The following is a 12897-nucleotide window of genomic DNA, read 5'->3' as shown; positions in this document are numbered from 1 at the left end:
TGTGCCCCATGCCTTTTTTATTGGTAGAACCACAATATTTTTATCTTTATAAACGGATATTAAACAAGAATATGTGCTGTTTCAACAAACTTACAGAGAGAGTTCAGACTTGTGGTCACTAGAGGCAGGAGGTGTGGGGAGGAGGAATTGGATGAATAAAAAGTACAGACTTCCAGTATAAGATAAATAAGCACTAAGGATGTACTGTACAACATGATTGTTAGAATTAACACAGCTGTATGTTATATATGAAAGTTGTTAAAAGAGTAAACCCTAGGAGTTCTCATGAAAAGGAAAAATTACTTTTTTCTATTTTTGAAATTTTATATCTATATGAGTTCACTAAACTTGTGGTAATCATTTCATGATGTATGTAAGTCAAATCATTATGCTTAAACCTATGCAGTACTGCATGTCAGTTATATCTCAATAAAACTGGAAGAACAAAAATACTAGTAGGGAAAAAAACTAGAATAGACAAAACACCTGTGTGATATGTTGAAGTAAACTATGCGTAGTCAAAAAAAAAAAAAAAACTATGCATAGTCCATCTATGGGGAAAAAAGAATATGTACTGTTTCTTATTCTGACACTGTGGCAGAAACTTCTAATTGTTCCTTATTAGCGTCTATCCCTTTCATTCATAGCAATACAATTTTTAGCTGGACATATTAACATCTTGAATAAAAGACTGCATTTCCCAGCCCCCAGTGCAGCCAAGTTTCATGTGACTATAATCTGACAATTGGATATAAACAGAAGTGTCATAAAAAGGTTTTGTGCAAGGAAGTATTAAGGACTATTACTGAAGAATACACAGGTGTTGGGAAGGCAAGAGAGAAAGCTAGGAAAGCCGACAGGAGTCTACTGTAGTAGTCTAGTTAAATCCAGGGAGAGATGATAGTTGTTAGGACTCTAGGGTAGTAGTAGTAAAGATGGTGAGAAATGGTAAGATTCAAGACATATTTTGATTCAATTTTTGCCTTTGAATTAGATGTAAGTTGCTAGAACAAGAAAGGAATAGAGCATGACCCCAAAGTTTTTGGACCTGAGCAGTTGAATGAATTGCATTGCCATTTTGTTGAGAAAGACATGGGGATGAGATAATTTGGAATTTAGCGACGATATCAGGTTGGAAAATATGATGGGGAATTATAGTAAAATAATTGCAAAATGCCACCGTTTCTTTATCCCATCTCCCTTTTATGCATGCCCTCTGCCATATGTTGTCATGGTCCTGTTGTCTGAACCTTGGCTTGTTTATGTGATTTCCTTTAGCCAATGGGAAGTTAGCAGACCAAATCAAGCAGAGATTTTAAAAGTGCTTTTGCATTTCCATTTTTCTCATGTTTGCATCTTGGGTATGGGCACAAGAACATACCTAAAATATCCTGTTAGTGGATGAGACACTTGAGTATTGCCAAATAGCCTCAAGATGTCCCAGATGAGGTCAGCCAGATTAGCCACTAAGCAGAAACATGAGTGAGTCCATCCAAGGTTACAAGTGTGACAGAGCCAACCCCCTCATAAGCTTGAACAATAAATATTAATTTTGCATCCCCCTGAGGTTTTGTGATTGTCCTATAGCAATAGCTAAATGATAGATATGTTCAGTGTATCCATGTTTCTTTCAGACACTGGAGCAGATTAGCCCACACAGAGCATGAGTGTAGAGATGAGGGCCAAAGACTGAGTCCTGTGACACATCAGTATCTGGAAGTTAAAAGCAGGAGGATCTGGTCACTTACTATGGTGAATTTTATTTATCAATTTCGGATGCAGATTGGGTATCTAAAATGATAATGTTATTATCAAACAAGCAAAAATAATACAAATTTGAAGTAAACCTCCCTCACAAAATTTAGTTCATGTGCTAAATGTATTTGTGTCTTCGTAAACAACTGCTGATAAAATGACATACATGGTTTATTAGAAATATATAAAGTTTGTGTTACTGATATTGTGTTACTTATTTTCCACTATAAATGAAATTATATTAGCTTGACTCGAGAGCAAAATGAAATAATATATGGCCATAATTTTCACATTTACAAAATTGGAATGTAATCTAACAGACTAATTCCTTAAGTTAATAACGTGGAACCTTTGAACATTATAAGTTTCTGTAGTATCCCGTATAAATCAGTTGCTTCCATAACTTGTATCTTTCCCCAATTTATAAACAGAAGTTCATACAGATAAATTCTCTTTTCATACATCAACTCATGTCTGAAAGATTTCATTTGATAAATCTCTAATCTGAACACATATACTTTTTAAATTACTTTGGTCTCATCTCATATTTCTTTTTCATGGCTACTAAGTTCAAGAAAATCCTTTTGTCATTTTCCCCTATCCACAAGCCAAAAATATTTCAAAGCATAAGATTAGTATTAATGATAAATTTATGTTAAATTTATGTAAAATTTATTCACATACTCGGGTATTTTTAATTTTTTAGTAAATTTTCAGTTAATATCTTTGACAATTTTTCTATCAGAGACAATAGTATTTATATATATAATATAAATATAAGTATACTTATTTATATTATATAAATATATAAATTTATATCTTATAGATTTCAGATTTTAAATCCATATTTTCTTTTGCCTTTTAATATAAAAGTGGCTTTTTATTTTATTATTATACAGCAGCTTTCACATTTTATTTAGTCCAGTCTATCAATCAATCTTTTCCTTAGTGCCATATTTTCCTTTTGGCCTTTGCAGTTTGAAAGCTCTCCTCTCCCATGAGCTGATAATATTCTGCTATATTTCTTCATGGACTATACATTTTCATTTCAAAATTTAATTATGTATATTCATCTGGGATTTATGTTGTGATAACTCTATTAGGAAAATGTACTCAGTGCATAATATGAACAAGTATTACCCTAGTATAAAACAAACAAAAAATAGTACAAAAAGACAAAAATGGGAGACTGATTGTACAAATAAATGTAGTTGGATAAATCCTTTTGAAATCACGATGGATGAGATATATCCCACACCACTGAAAGAGATTTCAACAAACACCCCTTACAGGATGGAAAAGAAGGAAGAAAAGAAAGAGGACTCATTATTTTCAGATGATATTTACAAAATTATCCAAAAGTATATATAGAATGCTGTAGCTTATTAAATGCTTTTTAAAATAATACTATATGTAGCCAATAAAAATGTTGAAACTTTTAGATTACCATCTACCCATATGAGGATCTTCATATAATAATTCTTAAAGGCATCTTTCATTTGGAATTTTTAAAAGTGATTGAAAATTGTCTAACATTTATTGAATCCAGATGCTGTGGTGGTAGAACACTCTACGCATGTGTTGGGAAACAATTCTCCAGATGCCTCTCATGTTTTCCACATCTTATAAGGAGAGGTAGTGACTCTCTTTGTTCAGCAGCAATATGGAAATACTATCTCCCTCCAGAGCAAAGGGCCTGTTTACTTACTATCTATTATAAAAGATCCTGTTTCCCTAAGTTAAGAGTTCCTCTCCTGTATATGTGGGCATCACCTGGCCCTCTTCTCATTGCCCTGTTGAGAACTGAGGCTCTGGGCACCTGAATAATTGCTGATACTCTATTTCTATTGCTGTATGTAATATAGCCCTTTGTCCCTGACTCAGTAGTTTTCTGTCTTCTGCCAGCATTCCTGAAACTGTGGCAGGCTAACTCATTAACTTTCGAATAAGGTAAAATGTCAGAATCATCACTGTTCTTAACAATATGTAGATACGTAGAACTATAAGATTTTTTTAAAGATGGATCAGTAGTTTCTGTTAATTTCTTTGTCACTAGGAAAAAATAATTATACTTAATCAAAATGACCAGAAGTTTGCAGTTTGAACATATTGTTACTTTCAGTTCTGTGTATTATCTCTTCTAGCCACAATGTCTTTCAGAAGATGTTTGTTCTTTGCTTCAGAGCCCTTATAATTATCCATAAGTTTTTTATGAGTTTTTGTTTATGCACTTGCTTAAAGAACTATATTTAGGTAACAAGCTTTATTCAATTAATTTCTATACTAAACTTGGCATTCTTCCATTTCACCCTCTTTCCAAGTCGATTGCAATGACTGCCTCATCATGCTCCAGTTCTGTCTCTAGCACTGACGTGTTAGCTCAGAGCTGCAACTCTTGAGTGGATTACTTCTCTTAGACTCTGTCAGGGTTTTGAGCTTTGTCCCTGGAAGAGCATTGCACATGTCTGTGCATATGTGAAAACTGTCATTTCTTCCCTTGTTTCAAGCTGAAAATGGATCACCCCATTGGCAGCACTGTGATTCCTGGGAAACCCTATCTAAGGGTGCTTGCTACTCCCTAACTCATCTGGCTGAAATAACATATGGGTAAATTGTCACATCCATCTTCTTATTTGAACAACACTCTAAGAAAGACAAAATAAATAGCTAGATATATTGTTTCTTTTGAGAAAATGGAAATTCAGAGTTTATATGACATGACGAAACATTATAATATATATATGAATATATATCAATATTACCAATATTGAATATATATGGTAGAATAGCAAAGATACTAGCTAACATTTATTGAATGTTGCTTATATATAAGGTGCTGCACTTTGAATGTTGCATCATTAACTTCCTTGATCTTCAAAACAACCTTGTAGAATCAGTATCGTATTCCTTGTATAATGAAGAACTGAGCCTCAGAGCGTCTGAGTGATAGTCAGCCTTAAATATTAGGTCTTGTAAAATTTTTTTTCCATTACCCTATATTTCTTACTAAGAAAAAAAATATGCTATATTAAAAATAAATTCATATTAAATTGTGATCATCTTAAAAAATAAGCATCTGAAGCACACTGATTATAATTGAATTGAACTTATACAATAGAATATAAAAATGTCCTACTTACTAACCTAAAAGAAATCAATTTACCAAATTAAGGAGAAAAAAATATGAAGAATATATTAACTATATCTCTTTTCAGGTAAAGATAGTTCTACTTAGGGTGATAAATAATAAAACACATCTTCTAACCTTCTGTTCTTTCTCTTCCTGTATTTTCTATCCTGTTTTGAACTATCGCCTAAATGAGTCACTCAACAAGATATGCTAGGCAGAATTCTAAGATGGGCTCCAAGATTTCCACCCCCTTCCCATGAGTACAGGTGGGACCTATGGATATGATGGAATAGTTGCCTCCTTCATTAGGTTACACTATATGGCAGTGGTGATGGGACAGTCGGTCCTGTGAGTATGTTATACTACATAGCCCTCCTTGTAAGCCAAGTAGAGAGAAAGTCTGAGAGAAGTGCTGTAGCTAAGCTGAAAGGTTTTGAACTGCCTTTGGGTGAGGAGAATGGTAAGGAACCACAAGCAGCCTATAAAAACTATGAAAAATCCCTGATCAATCACTGGCAAGAAAATAGGGACCTCAATCATACCACTGGTAAGGAAATAAATTCTACCAGCAACCAGTAAGCTTGGAATAGGACCCTGGCCTTAGTCACAGTGCTAGCCAACACCCTGACAGCAGACTTGTGAGATCTGAGCTAAGAACCCAGCTGACCCCTGCCAAACTTTTAATCTATAGCACTATGAGATTATAATTTGTGTTGTGTTAGTCCACAAAATGGTGGTAATTTTGTTATACAGCAATACAAAACCGATACAGATGGGAAGGATCCTTTTGTGGAAAAATTCCTTTAAATATCATTATGAGAAGTAAATGCTATGCTATATCTACACAGAAAAGCACAATGAAATATTGTACAAAACATAGCAAGTGATGGCTAGTGTTTGAGAGTTATGACCAAAAGAGCATGCTGTAAAATGAGAAATAAAATCTTCAGTTGGAAGCATGGTGTAAGGACGAAAAGTATCGATAAGTGCCTTCAAAGATGGCAGATAACCAGAATAATTATTGTAAATGCAAATGAATATGAAGAAAATTATTTATAAATATTCAATAATTTTAACTACATAATTGGAAATATCATTGATTTAATAATTAGATAGGAGTAATAACAAAGGAACATTTAGTCCTCTGAATAATACTGAGTCCAACAACCAGTGCCTTGAGGTCAATTTATATTAAAGAGTATATAAAACCTAAAGAATATTCTAGACAGTATATCATACTATATAGGAAAAGTATAATTTTTATTGGGATAAACTATGTTGTCTTATGTGGTATGGGGAAAATTGTTAAAAATCCATCTTAAAGCTGAGACTTGTGTAACAAGTAGTGAAAATGGGATTTGATGACATAATTATTTCTCCATGCAGAAAAATAATTTTATCTAATACAGTACATATACCCATTGAATGAAAATGATTGATGCTGTTTATTATTCCCATTGAAATATTTGATTTGCACATTTTATTTTACCTATGTTTATTTCTTAATCATTTTAAATGGTGCTCTGTTAAAGAGCATAATTATTTTTATAAGGAAGAAACCATTTCAAATTTAATTTTCTGTGATATGCCATCATACTTATAGTCAAATAATAAACATAAATTTATATTTTGCTAATTTACTACATTTTGTTAAGAAGGAATCAAGATAAATCCACAAATTCATTCCTTAACCAAACTCATAGTATAGTTCTCTTTTAAACCACAAGTTGTATGTTATCAATTATAACAATTTATCACAATGTATAGTCTCTGAGTGTACGAAACACAAAAAAATCTTTGACATATAATTAGAACCTTATATTAATCACTGTCTCAATTAAACTTCATTCTAGCACTCCTATAAAAATGATAAATTATAGCAGTTGACAGATATGACACATTTAGCAACATATATAAAAGAAGGAAATTTCATGTGAAATGAGATTACATACTGTGTTTAATCATCCTACTTCTGGAGAATAAAATACAATCTTGAATTCCATCCCATCTTCTCCATATGAAGCACAAAGATTAAGTAGGTCATATGTCACTGGCTTTAACATTTTTTTATATTCATCTTATTTTTCTCTGTGTGCCATATGGGCAATTTTGTATTTTTAAAGTGCTTCATAAAGAAACTATTTACTTCAGGAAACTAAAGATTTTAAAGTAAAGAAAATATCTATAAAAAGTAAAAATAATTTTAAGTATCATTTATGGCTTTTCTCAAGTAAAAGACCAAAATTTTTCCTAAACCTTGTTCATTTAATGTAAATATCTGTGGTTACTGCCTTTTAACATTATTCACTGGAGTTTTAAATCTTTGTAAGTGGGAGATGTATTAAATCTTTCCTCATTCCTGATCAAAGTATTAGATATTCCTATTTATTACTTGAATGTAACAAGCATCTATTAAGTGCTTGCAATGTACCAGGAATGTACTAAAATAGGGCGTAATTTACAAAACAAGTAAAACAGCTTCTATACCCTCAAGCTTCTCAGAGCCTAGCATGAGCAAAAAATATAAATACATTGTACAGGTGTACTCAGCAGGAGAACTGGAGATTTAAGGTAGAACAATTTAAATACCATAGTATATGTAGAAATTTAATATATGTTCATGTGACCATTTCATGAATTGAGGCAAATGATGATAAATAAGGCTGGAGATCTGTTGTTGTACAGGTTGTATGTGCCACACTGTGCAGAAATGGGAAATGTTTAAAATGTTGCTTTTTTTAAAAAAAAATTATTGCTTAATGTCGAAAAGCATTCATAGTATTGAGAATACTATTCAAGTTTTGTTGTGAGTACAATGAAAGTGTATATCTTCCTGGATAATAGATGTAAACTTGAGAATTAATAAATTTTTGCATATACCCAACCAAATCCACATATTCATTATAACACTGTGACTTTTAACTCCATGCTGTAGATGATATTTAAGGAATAGTCTGATTTTTGTAATTCTCTAGATTGGGATTTTGAACAATTTAAAAGGGAGAGAATATAGCCAGTGTAACTTTAAGTGGAATATATTCTATAAAAATATTGAATCACTATGTCATATACCTGAAACTAATATAATATTGTAAATCAACTATACTTCAATTAAATAAATAAATACAAGAGAGAGAAGGCACTCACGACTTAGATAGATGGTCACTGGCCACTACAGACAAAACCACTGCTGGGGCCAAGTACAGGGTCCCACGAACAGCTGCCCACACCATCAGTTAACTAGACCATAGGAAAGAGGTGCACCAAAGAGCCAGACTGTAGTGAACAGACCTTTGGAGGGACCTGCCTGCAGCTGACAAAACTTCTGGAGGGCCAGACCCCCAAAGTCCTCAAACCTAGGGCTAATGTTCCAGAAAGACCAGGACACAGTTACTCACACTCCGTGAGGACCTACACATTGAAGACAAGTCTCCCAGAGGGCCAGACCAAACAGAGCCTGATCACCAAAGAGTTAGTTCACAAGAATGGGACATCTCAGAGGACCATGTCATCTGTGATGGGACTTGGGAAGAGTATGATGGCCTAGATCTCTGGAAGACTAAACCATCCAAGGGCCAGATTCCCAGTGATAAAAATTCCAGAGCTAGAACCTCCAATAAACCTAGCCATGAAGGATGGAACACCCAGAGGACTGTGCCATGGAGATCAAGGCCACCTGAGAAATTGTCTTCCATAGTGTCAGACCAAGCAGGCAAGGATCGCTGGAGGAGCAGGCCATGGAAAACAAGACCACCAGGCTAGACTCTGGGGAACAAGGGAGGACCAGATTCCAAAGGGGAATGCTACAAAGGGGCAATGACAGAGACAGCATCTCATCCTAGTTCCCTGGTACCAGCTCTACCTCCTGCTTCTGCCCCTGGCCATTGGTGGCTAATGAAGCCAAGAAAAGCTGGAGCACAGGGATGGCACCAGTAGTGGGAGTGGAGGTAGGAGGATAATCTCATCCTCTGCCTGTGGCTCAGTCCGAATTTCAGGGCAGGAAGTTACCCAAAGTAAGTAAAGTTGGGGGGGGGGTGTCGGGGCATGCCATGGATTAAGATGTTTCAATACCTAAGTTAGCCAGACTCTATGGAACCCTAAGGGCAAAATATTTGAATTTGATCGAGAGACGAAAAAAAGTCTCTGCACGTATTACATTTCCTTGCATTATGTTTTAAAAATATGATATCTCTCATTCTTAAAAGTAAGGTAAAGATCCATTAACTTCTTTTATGAACCTAACCTACCTTCATTGTTAGAAAACTAATATATGTAATTTTAATACATAAATTTCTCTTGCTACAATTCAGCTGTCTTGCTAGAAGCATAACTGACTTCATTCTAAGTTGTAATCTCTCCATTAAAGTTCATGGTACTGCAGTTTAAATTTATAAAGCTTAGGAATAAAAAATAACACCTAAAATTAAATACACTAAAGTCATTTGACATTTTCAAGTGAAAACTTTTGATAAACATGTGTGATGGATAGCTAAAATAGAATAATAAATAGTATAAACATTCTTCTGTACATCAAGTGTTTAAAAAGGGCACAGAATATGTCACATGTAATATACACAAAAATATATTTCAGCTTTTATATTTCATATTGTTTTATACATAGCATTATCAGTAATTCTTTTGTAATGTTCTTTTGCACTAAATTTTATGTGGTCATATATATTTATAATGGAATTAGTTTGTAGTTAGGTATAGAATAAGTCTCCAAAATATATACAGTTTATATCTCTAGGGTACTTAAACCTATTTTTACATTAAGGTTAGCGCTTTATTGAATTCTTGCTCCTTACAATTTTTCATATAATTTTCTAGGGTGAGAAAAATCCATGTAAAATGTTTAGCTCTGTGATTGACACAAGGAAATCACTCAATAAATGTTACCTAGTAGTAATACTGTTATTAAACAAATTTTTATGTTTCTTAATTAATATGTGAAAATGATTGAACAGCAAATTTGCTAAAACTGATATCGTTATCCCTGTAATATCTTAATTACTTAGTCATACACATCAATAGGGCATAATAGCTACCTTGAGTTTGAAGCGATTTTCAAGACTTTTTATTTTTATGTCTGTTTCTGATCATTGAAGGTTCACTGATACATACTGAAATTATTCATTGAGATTCTCCTAGACATTAAACTAACCAATTCATATAATATATAATAATATTTAATGATTACATGTAATATGTATATAATCCACTATATGCTTGCATTATATTACTTTCTACAATAAACAATTCTAAAGTGATAAGATAGTCCATGGTATATCTTTATGATCTTGCACCTATAAAGAATGATTATGTAGCCTTGAAAGTAAAATGTGAAAGGAGTCCATTGTACAAAATAACTTGTAGCAGAAACTAGAATATATTTTGAATTCTGTTTGGCAGATCTGGAAAGACAAAAGAGAATTTCCATTGTGTGCTCCACAGAATACAGATGGTACCAGTTTTATCCTGATCAAATTTTGAAAGATGGTTATATGACTATTCAACTTAGTATACACTAGTGTTTTTCCAGCTTGTTTCACAGAACACTATTCTACTCATTTGTTTTTATAAGTGTTAAGAAACATGAAAACAAAGTTCTATGAGACAAATTTTGAGAAACACTGACAAGAAATCCAAGTGTATGATAGACAATAATGAGGAAAAATAAAAATATATTCAGCTAGATATTAATGGGGAAAATTTTCCACAGAAATTTAACACCTCGCAGCTTCAGCTTCAAGAAGTTTAAAAGCATTTCTGATAAATGGTTAAGAGCTCTGAAACTCGATCAAAATTTGTGAAATGGGGACATCACCCTCCACAGTTTTAAAGTATATGGGCTGAAGTAAGACAGCAGAAGTTTGTAACAACAGAGAAGGTCTGTGAAGATCACAGATGACGTACATTTATCAATTATTCTACATTGGATTTGCAATTGGAATTGCAATGCATATTCTACGGCTTCACTCCACAGTCTGATTCAGGATTGTAGTTGGGGCCAAGAATTCTACATTTTAGCAAATTCTCCAGATGATTCTGATACATGTGGTCCACTATTGGCAGTTTGAGAAGCACAGAAAAATGCACAAATATCACTAATAAATAGAGATCTCATAAATTCTAGTATACAAGGACAAAGTCTCAGGAAACTTTAAAAAATAAAGAAAATAATTATTAGTAAGTGATTATATGGAGGGAGATGAAATGAAAATAAATGAGATTCAGACATTAGGTTCATCCTGCAAACAAAACAAAACAAAACAAAAACACAGGTGTAAATTTAGAGGACAGGCTTTGAAATTTCAAACTAAGTTTTCTGAACTTCACAATACTTACCAGTTGGCCTTGACAGTGTCATTGGCTATGGTTAAATAAATAAATGCTTGTAGCTACTCCCTCTGTAAAATATTACAAAGTGTTGCACATGGTGTGGTAGGACTAATGAAGCCTAACCCACATGCCCACACACACACCCCAGAGTCCCTGGAACCTGTGAATATATCATATTACCTTGCAAAAAGGACTTTGCACATGTAATTATGCTTAAGGACTTTAACTTGGGGAGATTGGGTCTACATGGATAATCAAGGCTAATCTAATGACATAGGCCCTTAGAAGCTAAGAAATTTCTCCAGCTGAAGTCAGAGATGTGTGGGAAAAGAAGGTAGTAGAGAGATGCACTAAGAAGGGAACATCAGAGAGATTTCAAGTATGAGAAGGATTCGTTTCACCAGTAGCTAGCTCACAAATGTAGGTCTTACATGCAAGGAAGAGAGAGGCCTCTAGAAATGGTGGGCAATAGATCTTTTCCAGAGCCTTCTGACAAAAGCCTAACCAGCTGACATTTTTATTTCAGCCTTATGAAATTCTGAGCAGAGGACTAGCAGAGACGACCAGGACTTTTCAGCTACAGAACTGTGAGATAATATATTTTTGTTGTTTTGCTGCTAAATTTCTGGTTGTTTGCTATGGTAGCCATAGAAAACTAATATACATGGTAGAAGATACCCATCACAAATCAATACCTGAAGATGTTCTGCAGGATGATGACCAATCCCTCAGTACTACCCAGCTGCCTAGTACCTTATATTTTAAGTCAGGATCTCCCAAACATACAGTGAAATGTCATGAAGATATATGAATCCATTTTCACTGAAGCAGAAAAGACAGAAATTTAATGTTGTATATGTAGAAACAATGGAGAGCTATGAAAATATTTTTGACAGTATTTCATGAAACTTGACAGTCAAACCAGAAAGTATGGCAATATTATAATACATCTTCCAAGTTCCTACAATTTCAGTATACTTACTATTCACTGAAAGAATAAACTAACCTAAAATATCTTTATACTTTGATGAACGGAGTGCAAGTTTTCTATTATGGAGCCTTTAAGAGAAAACTTGTGTTACTAACTCCTTCAATATTGCCAAAATTACACTTAAAATTAAACCTTTGTGTTTGTAGTGTTTTAAACTATGAATTAAGTTGCCAAGATAAAAATATTCAACTATTGTGAAAGTACCTTAAAAATAATGATTATTACTATCACAATAGAGGAAAATAAGTCTTGGAATGCATACTCCCCTGCTAGAGAAAGACAGTTCAGAAATGTATTAGGTAGAAAATAGTGTTCAAAACTGCTGTGATATGGCATTATTAAGAATATTATAAAAGAGAAAATATTTTTACTCAACAGTTTGCTAGCAGGTATTTTCTTCCTAGGGAGAAAGCACTAGATGAAACTTTCAGTTTAAAACTTTCCCCACATGCAAACTGTTAACCTGTATACTAAAGCAATTCTATTTTATATATGATTGTTTTCTAGTGTGCTCTTTAAACATATTATATTTTGAATTATTATGTGCTTTAGAAAGTAACCACCCCTGCTACTGTATTTGTATATCTCTTATCATGATGTTACATCTGGTGTGGTGCATTTCGGTAATATGGACCTGGGGAGGCGAGTTGAATTCTCTTATGCTATTCCTATGGGTAAG

At 33.5% G+C, this 12897-nt stretch overlaps 1 protein-coding gene across 2 annotated transcripts in view; it reads right to left on the bottom strand.

Annotated features, from left to right (window-relative positions):
• The window catches only part of CSMD3 (CUB and Sushi multiple domains 3), a 1062125-nt gene that overhangs the window by 910097 nt on the left and 139131 nt on the right, over positions 1-12897 (bottom strand). The gene's annotated exons all lie outside the window — the stretch shown is intronic.

The sequence above is a fragment of the Neophocaena asiaeorientalis genome, unplaced genomic scaffold (assembly GCF_003031525.2).
Source record: "Neophocaena asiaeorientalis asiaeorientalis breed wild unplaced genomic scaffold, Neophocaena_asiaeorientalis_V1.1 scaffold533, whole genome shotgun sequence".
Taxonomy (NCBI): Eukaryota; Metazoa; Chordata; class Mammalia; order Artiodactyla; family Phocoenidae; genus Neophocaena; species Neophocaena asiaeorientalis.
This window is presented reverse-complemented; position numbering and strand designations above follow the sequence as displayed.